This window comes from Mya arenaria, chromosome 5, assembly GCF_026914265.1.
Source record: "Mya arenaria isolate MELC-2E11 chromosome 5, ASM2691426v1".
Classification (NCBI taxonomy): Eukaryota; Metazoa; Mollusca; class Bivalvia; order Myida; family Myidae; genus Mya; species Mya arenaria.
The window spans coordinates 57,324,398-57,338,090 of NC_069126.1; the positions used below are offsets into that span (position 1 = coordinate 57,324,398).

A 13,693-nucleotide genomic window follows, 5' to 3' on the forward strand; every position below is an offset into this window, starting at 1 on the left:
AAGATAAAAACGTAACATATGCACATGTACTAAAATTAATGCCATGAATAAAAAAACACATTGTTGTTGTTTTTCGTATTAAATTCAGTTATAAGTATACTATTGATAATAGTAATACAAATAGAAACAATGCATGAATACATGTAAATCAAATTTGTAAGTTAACTCAGTACTTCAGGAATTCTAACATTTTTGTTTTGTTTAACTATTGTTTTGTTGCAGGAGATGCACTACACGTCCAGTTGTCTTATGTATTTCTGCTAATTGATCGTCTATTTTTAATTTTTATGCCGACGCATTTCATGTGGAATCTTTTCCTGCATGTTTTATTTTCGCAAACAACTAAACTATCGACATATTCTTGCAAAGTCTAAGGGATCACGACTTTTTCATTTTCTTTACGAAACGGATATTTTTTTTTTTTTTTCTAGACAGCTTACTAGATGCTCCCTCAGTTCAACGAAATTGGCACTTGTATTTACACAGCCATTCTTAAAACAAAATTCTACGGCATTCGCAATTGCATAGAAACTACAGGCATGTCCATTTGGTTGTTGTTGAACTGGCGGAACTTTAATCATAAGCTGAGATTTGTTACTTTTAATAAATTTGTAGCATCGTAGTTCCAACGATCATGACGACTTTAAACTTGTAAGTTATATTTCATTTGTAAAATAGCTTTCCAAATATTTCAGTAGTTTATTAATATAAAATATACACAATAATGGCATACCATAAAAGGTGTAAATTAATGCATTATACAACGCGTGTCAGAGATTAGCGTATGTCCCTCGTTAAGGACAAGATAAACGGATTAGCTAGTTTTATTACACACACAATGCTTCAAAAAGAACCGTTCACACTCATAGCTGGACAGCTTAAACAATATAATTGTTGCTTATGTTTAAACAAAAGAGGAAAAACAATAAACCAACTTTGACATAACATAATTTAAAAGGTGCAATTCTAATAAACTTCATACTATAGCCGTCCTCAATATTTTATTAATAAACATGAGCATTTTTATTGCCATCGCATCTTTCTCTACACCTTTAACAAATTGCAGAAATAGTTTAGACCTATAACAAATTGCTTAAATTAAGACATAATGTGCATATATTTTATTCCATTTTGTTATATATAAAAGCAAATAAGATTGTCAAATTAGTTGAACAAACATCGGCACCACAATCCGTTGTCTGGGGCCATCAGTTATGAACCGGGAATTATGAGACCGGATGAGACCGGATTTTACGAGGAGAGACTGGGAAATAGTATCGCCCCGTTTTAACCTGACTCGTAAAAATTAAATACAGTATGGATTTTGATAAACGACAGTGTGGATTTAGGCAGGTGCGTGTTTACACAATTACGTCATTGATATCTGTGTAAAACACATGAGTACACCACAGCGAACAAAATTGCTGGTTTGTAAAACCTTGGAAGAGGCTTTAAGTAAAATCCAGGAGCTGGAAATGCAAGATAATTTGTGCCTGACTCTAGTACGAAGAATTTTGGGAAGACGGTATTAAATATTTCCATAATTTTATGCATTATTTAACTATTGATGCTTGCAAATCATTTTTTTCAGCAAAGCACACAGTGATTTGGTGGGAATGAGCTGAATTTTGACCTTTACAAAATTTATTGACATTTAACCTAAACTAACCTAAACAAGTTAAACAAATGACAATTGGCTTTATAATGGTAGTCCTAGTTGGGCCTCATGTTCTACAGCACTGTAGTTTATCAAATGACCATATATCTTTATACTGGTAGTCATAGCTGGGGGACACGTTCTAAAGCACTGTAGTTTATCAAATCACCATATATCTTTATACAGGTGGTAATAGCTTTGGGACACGTTCTAAAGCACTGTAGTTTATCAAATCACCATATATCTTTTAACAGGTAGTCATAGCTCGGGGACACGTTCTAAAGCACTGTAGTTTATCAAATGACCATATATCTTTATACAGGTACGGTAGTCATAGCTCGGGGACACGTTCTAAAGCACTGTAGTTTATCAAATGACCATATATCTTTATACTGGTAGTAATAGTATTGGGACACATTCTAAAGCACTGTAGTTTATCAAATGACCATATATCTTTATATAGGTAGTCATAGCTCGAGGACACTTTCTAAACCACTGTAGTTTATCAAATGACAATATATCTTTATACTGGTGATCATAGGTGGGGGACACATTCTAAAGCACTGTAGATTATCAAATGACCATATATCTTTATACTGGTAGTAATAGCTTTGGGATACGTTCTAAAGCACTGTAGGTTATCAAATGACCATATATCTTTATACTGGTAGTCATAGCTTTGGGACACGTTCTAAAGCACTGTAGTTTATCAAATGACCATATATCTTTATACAGGTATTCATAGCTGTGGGACACGTTCTAAAGCACTGTAGTTTATCAAATGACCATATATCTTTATTCTAGTAGTCATAGCTGGGGGACACGTTCTAAAGCACTGTAGTTTATCAAATGACCATATATCTTTATACAGGTAGTAATAGCTTTGAGACACGTTCTAAAGCACTGTAGTTTATCAAATGACCATATATCTTTCAACAGGTAGTCATAGCTGGGGGACACGTTCTAAAGCACTGTATTTTATCAAATGACCATATATCTTTATACTGGTAGTAATAGCATTTGGACACGTTCTAAAGCACTGTAGTTTATCAAATGACCATATATCTTTATACTGGTGATCATAGGTGGGGGACTAATTCTAAAGCACTGTAGATTATCAAATGACCATATATCTTTATACTGGTAGTAATAGCTTTGGGACACGTTCTAAAGCACTGTAGTTTATCAAATGACCATATATCTTTATACTGGTAGTCATAGCTGGGGGACACATTCTAAAGCACTGTAGTTTATCAAATGACCATATATCTTTATACTGGTAGTCATAGCTTTGGGACACGTTCTAAAGCACTGTAGTTTATCAAATGACCATATATCTTTATACTGGTAGTCATAGCTGGGGGACACGTTCTAAAGCACTGTAGTTTATCAAATGACCATATATCTTTATACTGGTAGTCATAGCTGGAGAACATGTTCTAAAGCACTGTAGTTTATCAAATGACCATATATCTTTATGCAGGTAGTCATAGCTGGGGGACACGTTCTAAAGCACTGTAGTTTATCAAATGACCATATATCTTTATACTGGTAGTCATAGCTGGGGGACACGTTCTAAAGCACTGTAGTTTATCAGATCACCATATATCGTTATACTAGTAGTCATAGCTTTGGGACACGTTCTAAAGCACTGTAGTTTATCAAATCACCATATATCGTTATACTGGTAGTCATAGCTGGGGGACACGTTCTAAAGCACTGTAGTTTATCAAATGACCATATATCTTTATACTGGTAGTAATAGCTGGGGGACACGTTCTAAAGCACTGTAGTTTATCAAATGACCATATATCTTTATACTGGTAGTCATAGCTGGGGGACACATTCTAAAGCACTGTAGTTTATCAAATGACCATATATCTTTATACAGGTAGTCATAGCTGGGAGACACATTCTAAAGCACTGTAGTTTATCAAATCACCATATATCTTTATACAGGTAGTCATAGCTGGAGGACACGTTCTAAAGCACTGTAGTTTATCAAATCACCATATATCTTTATACTGGTAGTCATAGCTGGGGTACATGTTCTAAAGCACTGTAGTTTATCAAATGACCATATATCTTTATACAGGTAGTCGTAGCTGGGGGACACGTTCTAAAGCACTGTAGTTTATAAAATGACCATATATCTTTATACAGGTAGTCATAGCTCGGGGACACGTTCTAAAGCACTGTAGTTTATCAAATGACCATATATCTTTATACTGGTAGTAATAGCATTTGGACACGTTCTAAAGCACTGTAGTTTATCAAATGACCATATATCTTTATACTGGTAGTCATAGCTGGGGTACACGTTCTAAAGCACTGTAGTTTATCAAATGACCTTATATCTTGATACTGGTAGTAATAGCTTTGGGACATGTTCTAAAGCACTGTAGTTTGTCAAATGACCATATATCTTTATACAGGTAGTCATAGCTCGAGGACACGTTCTAAAGCACTGTAGTTTATCAAATGACCATATATCGTTATACTGATAGTAATAGCTTTGGGACACATTCTAAAGCACTGTAGTTTGTCAAATGACCATATATCTTTATACAGGTAGTCATAGCTGGAGTACACGTTCTAAAGCACTGTAGTTTATCAAATCACCATATATCTTTATACTGGTAGTCATAGCTGGGGGACACGTTCTAAAGCACTGTAGTTTATCAAATGACCATATATCTTTATACAGGTAGTCATAGCTGGGGGACATGTTCTAAAGCACTGTAGTTTATCAAATGACCATATATCTCTATACTGGTAGTCATAGCTGGGGGACACGTTCTAAAGCACTGTAGTTAACAGATGACTGTATATACTCCGGTACATATCTATACCTAACACTGGTTTATATGGCAGGAAGTATATTGTCTTCAGCTGTGTTCTTATTCCACTGACCATACACATTTATATTAGAGATTTTGACTGGACTTTACCTTAAAAGCTCTGTTTTTTTATTAAATTCTCTTACCATATAACTCTATAAAGGTGACTTTCTCATGCACTGTAGGTCAATTGACAGATGTTCATTTTTTTTAGATTTGGCCTAAAAAGACCTGTAGCAGTTAACAAGCTATTAGATGCACAATAGCACAAAATGACCACCACCACTATCACCCTAAAGTGTGTGCTTGGTGTCTGTCTACATGTGCTTGCTTCTGGAATGTTGAAGAACAAACTGTGTTGAAACGCCAACTGGTAAGACTGTGCTTTGTGTTTGTAATTTTGTATGATAAGACATTTATTGTTTCCGCCAGGCCTAAAGGAAATGTTTATGAACAAGTACAGGTCTATACACAAGTACAGGATTGAAATATAAACAACGATTTAAAGAGTATTGAGTTGATGAGTGAGAACAAAAATGATATACCCATGTACATTTACATGTTCAATAAATAGTGCATCTCATACTCTGAATAATAATTCATTTTGCTATTAGGAGTTGGTCATGGACCTTTGCCGCCCTTCATCCAGAGCCTTCCACAGAGATGGCAGATATATCGCTGCCTGGACCAACAGTTGACCATGCCGTTGAGTCCATGAAAACATCTACAGAATTACATCTGCGGCCGTGGCTATTAATGGATACATTCTGCACCACTTCCATGTGTAAGAATAGAACTTTCCAAGTCCTCAGCATAAGCATTTCTGTATTTAAAACGAAAAATAATTTAAAAATAAATAAATATAGTTTTAAATAATTATATACAGGCAAAGTAAATTATATAATTTGTTTCATGAATGTGTTGTTTTTTTAATTGCTGTTAAAGCAACAGTGTGCACCAGATGATCAAATTGCAAGTTTATTAAGTTTAGCAGTTATTTCATATTTTTCCATTCAAAAAGATTACTGGGTATGTCTACCTAGTAGAATTAATTTCTTATGCGTGATTGGCTAGTCGATGTTATCACATGATATAACCAAGTTAGGTGTATAGCTTTAATATACCACTTGATTGAAGTAAGCCTTCGTAGCACAGTTGATACAACACTGGACTTCAATTTCGGTGACACATTTTTTTTACATGTTTGTACTTTTTTTACAATTATGACATAAAAGCGTAACACATTCTATTAAATAATTGTCCTGAGATATGTTACAGAAAAAAAACTTTTTTAGTGCCAATCTGGTGTACAGTCCCTTTAAGGCCTTATACCGTACTTGTAGACTTATTGTTTATGATAGTCTGTTTAATCATTTTATTATACCCCCCAAAACAAAGTTTGGGGGGGGGGTATACTGGAATCGGGTTGTCCGTCTGTCTGTCTGTCCGTCTGTCCGTCCGTTTTTTTTTTTGTCCGGGATTCATCTTTGTCGTTATTGAACAAATCTTTTTCAAACTTTCAGATATTAATGGCCATGATGTAAACTTGCGCCTCTGTGAAATTGGTACGGGTCACATGACCCTGACCAGAGTTATCTCCCCTTGATGTGTTAAAGTAGGCAAAATAAGCCCTGTCCGGGATTCATCTTTGTTATTATTCAACAAATCTTAATCAAACTTTCAGAAATTAATGGCCATGATGTAAACTTGCGCCTCTGTGAAATTGGTACGGGTCACATGACCCTGACCAGAGTTATCTCCCCTTGATGTGTTAAAGTAGGCAAAATAAGCCCTGTCCGGGATTCATCTTTGTTATTATTCAACAAATCTTTATCAAACTTTCAGAAATTAATGGCCATGTTGTAAACTTTCGCCTCTGTGAATTTGGTACAGGTCACATGACCCTGACTGGAGTTATCTCCCCTTGATGTGTTAAAGTAGGCAAAATAAGCCCTGTCCGGGATTCATCTTTGTTATTATTCAACAAATCTTTATCAAACTTTCAGAAATTAATGGCCATGTTGTAAACTTTCGCCTCTGTGAATTTGGTACAGGTCACATGACCCTGACTGGAGTTATCTCCCCTTGATGTGTTAAAGTAGGCAAAATAAGCCCTGTCCGGGATTCATCTTTGTTATTATTCAACAAATCTTTATCAAACTTTCAGAAATTAATGGCCATGTTGTAAACTTTCGCCTCTGTGAATTTGGTACAGGTCACATGACCCTGACTGGAGTTATCTCCCCTTGTAGGCAAAATTAGCTTTGTCCGGCCTAACTCCAGGGCAAACAACCTAGACATGGAGGGGTGGGGGGTATTCGTTAGCCTATGGCTTACAGTTCTAGTTGTATATGGGCAACATTTCATGTAACATCACTTTATGTAAAAAAATTTATAAAAAGTCACTGTGAATATAAACAGTTTTCAAATATGTACATTAAAATTGCAGGCTGTCAGTTTGAAACGTCTCTACTCTGACAGAAGGAAGGGAATGAATACCCAGGATTGTTCCTCAGGAAAATCTCTTCAACAAGCTGTTGTCAGTTTGCATGCTCTTTGGATGGAATTACCCTACCTTGGCTTGCAGAGAATCTGTGATATAAAAGACCTCTTTTGTGCTGCATTGTGTCATTGATTTATTGTATTTTATATGTATTATGCCACTATTGTAAAAACAAATGGGCATATGTTTTAGCATATGTTTTCAAACAGACACATTTATATTTCAAACAGACACATTTATATTTTTGAATAATTTGAAAATACATTTTGTAGGTTGACTTCACACCATGAAACATTAATGGTAGGTTATATTTGACCAGAACATGACAAGTATTGTTTTCGGAGTTTTTTGGTCGAAGGTGAAGGTAATGGCTAACAGTGGTTATTCTGCACAATGAACCTTGAATTCTTTGACCTAGGACCATTAATATTTAGTGATTGATATATCAGTCCAACTCATATGTGAAAGGGACATGATGAAATTGAGCAAGAGCTTATTAGCATTGCAAATTATTATTTGTTCATTTTTAGCTCGACTATTCGAAAAATAGGTGGGCTATACTATCATTAACAATTCTGCGTTAAAGTTTTCATTTTATGTAATAAAATCAAGAGTTTTTATCCAATGGTAATCAAACTTGGTCAGACTATTTGTCGGCATGTTATCTTGAAGATGTATGAATATGGGTCATCCCTGGTCAAATTCTAGGTCACTAGGTCACATCTTAGAGAAAATATTTCCATGTCATAAATTCAACATTTTTTTCATATCTTTATGAAACTTGGTCAGAATATTTGTCTGCATACTATCTTGAAAGTTTTTTAATATGGGTCATCCCGGGTCAAATTCTAGGTCACTAGGTCAAATCTTAGGAAAATCATTCCACATCATAAATTGAACAATTTTTGTCAAATCTTTATGAAACTTGGTCAGAATATTTGTCTGCATAATATCTTAAAAGTTTTATAATATGGGTCATCCCCGGTCAAAACCTAGGTCACAAGGTCAAATTTTAGAAGAAAGAATCCCACAGTCATAAAAATTCATTAATTTTAGTCAAATCTTTTTTAAACTTGGTCAGAATATTTGTCTACATGTTGTCTTAATCATTTGTGAATATAGGTCACCTCAGATCAAAAACTAGGTCACTAGGTCAAATCTTAGGAAATACTTTCCTGATGTCATAAAAAAAATCTATGCTTACCAAAGCTATCCATATCAGTTAATAACTAAATTCAATTGTTATTTTATAAACACACATCCCAATCATGAATTTCAGATCTAACCATATTTTTCAAAAATTTAAATTTTAATTAACTTTAAAAATATTTGTGTACATGAAATCTTAGATGATAAAGTGTGTCATCTAGGGTCAAAAACTAGGTCTCTGGGACAGATCTTTTTGGAAAAGCTGATGTATTTATAAAATGTTCGTTTTTCCTCACACAAATGGAATAATTTCTGTTGATCAGGTTATTTGTATGAATGATATCTCCGATAAATATAAATATGGGTCTTTTTGGTTAAAAATACTAGGTCATTAGCTCAAATCCTAGGTTTGCAAAATTGCATTGTCAAATAAAAAATCAAGCTTTATGCGGCGTTGCCGCGTTGGCGTCTTGTTATTTTTTTATTTTGACAGGCACATTTTTATAATCTTAACCAAATCAAACCTTGTTTTGTCACATTGTGATTCTTATTCACTTTTTTTATTTGATTGTTTTATTGCTTTTTACAGGCACATATCACACTATTATTGTATTTACGTCCAATTCCAAGAGGCGTAGTAGAGCGCACTGTTTTACGACAGCTCTTGTTAACCTGTAAAGTGAAACCTGGTTATAAAAATGACATGACTGTGTCATTGTGTTGGCAGGCCAGGAGGAGGGCAGCATCAAATACATCTACAAACTTAGTATACAAAGTATTATAGAATTGCTTTCGGGGCCCATAGGATCAAGGTCACTAAAACAAAAAAATATTGAAACTTAATCGCACAACAAAGGCTTAATTAATTAGGTTTGTCTGTCAATCATTGAAAACTTGTTGTTTTTTTTGCATTGCAGCATTTCATGCTTAATTTTTATTTTGTCTCTTTATTGCATATTACCTTTATCATTATTGTATTCATTTCTAAGACAAAGCAGCATATAGTTGAGGGCACTGCCCCATGACAGCTCTTGTATATCCTAAAAAGAATACAATAGTGATATACCCTGATATAGGTAGTTTTGGTACATTATCATGGTTTTAATTTTAGCTTTACTGGCCAAAGATCAGAATATCTGATGTGATGGTAATGTGTACGTAGTATGTGCTTCCTAGTGCCTGTAAACAATTGCTTGTGAACACCATACAGTCTTTAGTTATGATTGTATCTCAATAAAACAGTATTTAGATATCCAATAGAGCTCGGTTCCTTTCGAAAACCAGTCAGATCTGCCCATGCATGCCTAGATTATGGGCCTTGAACGTCTGTGCGACTGTAAACAATTGCTTGTGAACATGGTACAGTCTTCAGTTTTAATTGTATATAGATGAAACTTGTACAGTATTAAGATATCAATTAGAGCTTGGTTCCTTTCGAAAACCAGATCTGCCCATGCATACCTAGATTATGGGCCTCAAAAGTAAAAATAAATGCTATTTTTAGCCAAGTCTACATGAGCGAAGTCTATTTTTAGACAAGTTTACATGTAAAGTCACAAATTCATGTGAAAAATTGTTCAAATTAGGCCCCTGGGGTCATTATTGGCCACGCCACTGGGTTCACCGGTTTGGTATACTAAATTGGGAAATGTTTGAAAATCTTTATGTCTGAAACAACTATGCAGACCCTTGTTATTTTGAATAAGGATTATTTTATTGGTCTGCTACCATGGTTGTTCAAATTATGCCCCTAGGGTCAAAACTGGCACTGCCCCCAGGGGTCACAAGTTTTTTAAGAAATATTTTCAAAATCTTCTTGTTTCAAACCACAAGGCTCATATCTTTGATATTTGTTGTGGAGCATTATATGTAGACTGTCTAGCAAAACAGTTGAAATTATGTGCCCTGGGCCGGGGCCACCATCCATTTAGTCCTTTTAAAGCTACAAAAATGAAAATTTGACCAATAGTACAGTTTTGTAGCAAATTTTATTCTCCTCAGATGACCTTTACTTGGCACATATTAGAATACTAGTAGTTCATGCAACTAATCTGCTTACAACACTTTCTGTTCTCAGATGTTAAATGTGCAACGTTTTAAGCTAACTCAAACACAAAACGTGAACAATATGTTTGTTGGCTATTACTCATACAAACATGCTCTAGATCAAAAATAACCACATGAGCCATGCCACTAGAGCATAGGCACTCATGGGCCTCTTGTTTTTTTTAGAAAAAAAGCATACTGACCAACCCTATTTATTTTAGAAGTTAGCTGAAACTAAGAACTTTTTTTACCTTACTTTTATATTAGATTGTGTATTGCTAAGATTTTTGCTTAAAGCTCCATTTAAGGTAACTGTTCATCTCAAATGTAACAGCTTTTGCCTTCAAACTTTTAAAATTTCATTGAACCAGTGGGTTCATCATGATGCACATCTGTAAATGTTTCTCCCTAATATGGGCTTTTATGTATGCAAACAGAACATTGAACAATTGGCTTTCTGTGTAAAGTAAACCCTGTCCAGAACATTTGTCAAATTGCTGTGTCAGCACTTGTTTGAATGGATTTATTTTATTTTCATATTATGATTTCAAATAAAGTATTTAAAAATGTTGATTTCTTGTATGAAGTGATTACTACAATCCTTATAAGGTCAACAGGAAGCTTGAAAAAGTATCTGTTACATGTATTAAGGCATGATTAAAATCATTTTTCCATTTTGCAAAAAGCAGATGGTTAATTTATACCACCTTCAGGTAGTCATGATGAACTCTTCAAAGATATCCCAGGTAAAGGTAGTCACGATAAACTCTTTCAAGTTATCCCAGGTATGCATGGTCACCTCTTAAAAGATATCCCAGGTATTCATGATCACCTCTTCAAAGATATCCCAGTTATTCATGATCACCTCTTCAAAGATATCCCAGTTATTCATGGTCACCTCTTCAAAGATATCTATCCCAGGTAGTCATGATCACCTCTTCAAAGATATCTATCCCAGATAGTCATGATCACCTCTTCACAAAGATATCCCAGGCAGTCATGATCAACTCTTCAAAGATATCTCAGGTATTCATGATCACCTCTTTAAAGATATCCTAGGTAGTCATGATCAACTCTTTAAAAATATCCCAGATATTCATGATCATCACCTCTTCAAAAATATCTCAGGTATTCATGATCACCTCTTCAAAGATATCCTAGGTAGTCATGATCAACTCTTTAAAAATATCCCAGATATTCATGATCACCTCTTCAAAGATATCCCAGGTAGTCATGATCACCTCTTCAAAGATATCCCAGGTAGTCATGATCAACTATTAAAAGATATCCCAGATATTCATGATCACCTCTAAAAGATATCCCAGGTAGTCATGATCCCCTCTTCACAGATATCCCAGGTAGTCATGATCAACTCTTAAAAAATATCCCAGATATTCATGATCCCCTCTTCAAAGATATCCCAGGTAGTAATGATCAACTCTTAAAAGATAACCCAGGTAGTCATGATCAACTCTTTAAAGATTTCCCTTTGTAACCATGCAGTTGTTGCAAGCATACTTTAAAGCCCTGGTGAAGGGGAGATCAATGCAAACTGAACATGGATGGTTTGTGTGGAAATGAGCCCACTTTTTTGGTAGAAAGTTCTATGTGATTAGTTAAACAACAGGTCAAATTGCAGATGATGTTAGCAAAATGATGCATGAAGTTAAATGACAGGCCATAGCTGTCAGACTTGAAAGGAAATTCACTTGGTGGTTTAAGCGTGAACAAAAGCCAAGATCAATCAATGCTTCAGACCCTTGATCTATGTATTCCAGGGTGATTTGCAAACGAAAGTGTATAATAGTTACTGTGTACTTTCAGGAGAATTAATTTGTGGCACAGTTCACATAAGTTCCGCTTATGTTGATTTTTCCATGCAGATAAGTAACCATACTTGTATGAAAAATTATTTCTCAATTTCACCAAGCATAGAAAACTACCAACAATGGAAGTGTTTTTTGTCACAGACTCAATCATGTCATCTAAAATCCACACAATTCTTTCATATTTTTTCAATCTTCTCTTCAACTTTGGCCCATTTCAGATGAACTTTTTTCAAAGCACAGTAAAAAAGACCTTTATCATATAGTTTCTTGTAATTCCTCAGGTGAATCCAAATCCGTTTAACTAGTAGTTGCTTCACATAATCCAACCTATTTTTGTATATCTTCTTAATCCAATGTTCTTGTAACTCCTCAGGTGAATCCAATTGTTGAGCTAGTAGTTTTCTTCACATAAACCTATTCTTGTAGATCACTTTCTTAATCCAATGTGACCTTTTTTCTCTAATTCCATGTCTTCATTAAACCAAAAGTTACCTATTTCTTAACACATCCAGTGAAGACTTTCTTTTAAGTCTTTACTGATTCTAACCACATTTCTTACACTTGTATATATCCTGAGTTTTATCTGTAGACTTCAAATCAAACAACTTTTTTTTCATAGTTTTCCAAACATAACATGACCTCTTTGCTCCTCAAGTGTATCCAGGTGAACATCCAATTTCAAGTCATGATTCCAGGTGATCAGTTGATAAACTGCATTGCTTAAGATTTAGAACTTCACAGTCAGCTGTCACCGCCATAACTACTCATATGAAGCATTGAAGGCTGGGGCGTAGCCAGCATTATGCACTTACGCATGTGTGTAACATCAATTTGAAAAATGAAAAAATAAATATGGCAAAAAATGGCATCAAATTCAAGGGCTAAGCTAAATATTGATATCAGAATAAAGGGAAGATCAGATATAGTAAGCATTTTTTCTCTGTGTTGGATAGCTTACTGAGCCTAAATCAATCACTTGGTTACTACAAGGTCGGCAGCCCCGAACCTATAAATCCCTCCAAATACACATCAGTGCCCAACATGTTAGTTCTATATTTCATTTTTTTTCCTTGGGGAGCCCCCCTACAGCTACAGGGATATTCCTCCTTCAACACCATCCCCCTTTCGTGCGTAACATTCAGTAAAGCCTGACTACGCATCTGGAAGGCATATACCAAGTAAACTGAATGCAGTACTTAAAAGTGACTCGCTTTTGTTTTTGGACCAAATATTAGTTTTCCCGGTAATGCATCTGAAAAAAACTATTTTTATCATTTTTTTATGTTATGAATAATGCAGAAAAAAATCCAGTGCATAAAAATTTATTTTGGTTTTTGTGGGGTTCAAACCCACGCCAGGAAAAACCAAGTAAACAGTAAAAAAAACAGCCGGCTAGTCAACACAGCCACCGGGACTTTAACAAAAATGGTGGATGTGTTGGCCCCTTATGGAAACATTCATTATATCACATGATACATTGTCAATCAACCAATCAAACAACACATCAGCCGTAATTAATTTTGAATACACGTTTGAAATTGTGGTCTTCAACATTATTTTGCTAAAGGGTTCCAGCTTTTGCTATTTTTGTTTTAACACTCCTTTCCTTATGATTTAACACTTAACAAATTACGTGTCCCCAAGCTATTTCTACCAGTATAGAGATATA

General features: G+C 34.8%; 1 long non-coding RNA gene across 1 annotated transcript; it reads left to right on the plus strand.

The window, feature by feature from the left end:
- The first annotated feature begins 1,409 nt into the window (after window positions 1-1,409).
- On the plus strand, window positions 1,410-10,766 carry LOC128235489 (uncharacterized). The gene is made up of 4 exons (XR_008261210.1): window positions 1,410-1,525; window positions 4,712-4,870; window positions 5,112-5,281; window positions 6,947-10,766. It is a non-coding gene; the product is annotated as an uncharacterized LOC128235489 (long non-coding RNA).
- The last annotated feature ends 2,927 nt before the right edge of the window (window positions 10,767-13,693 follow it).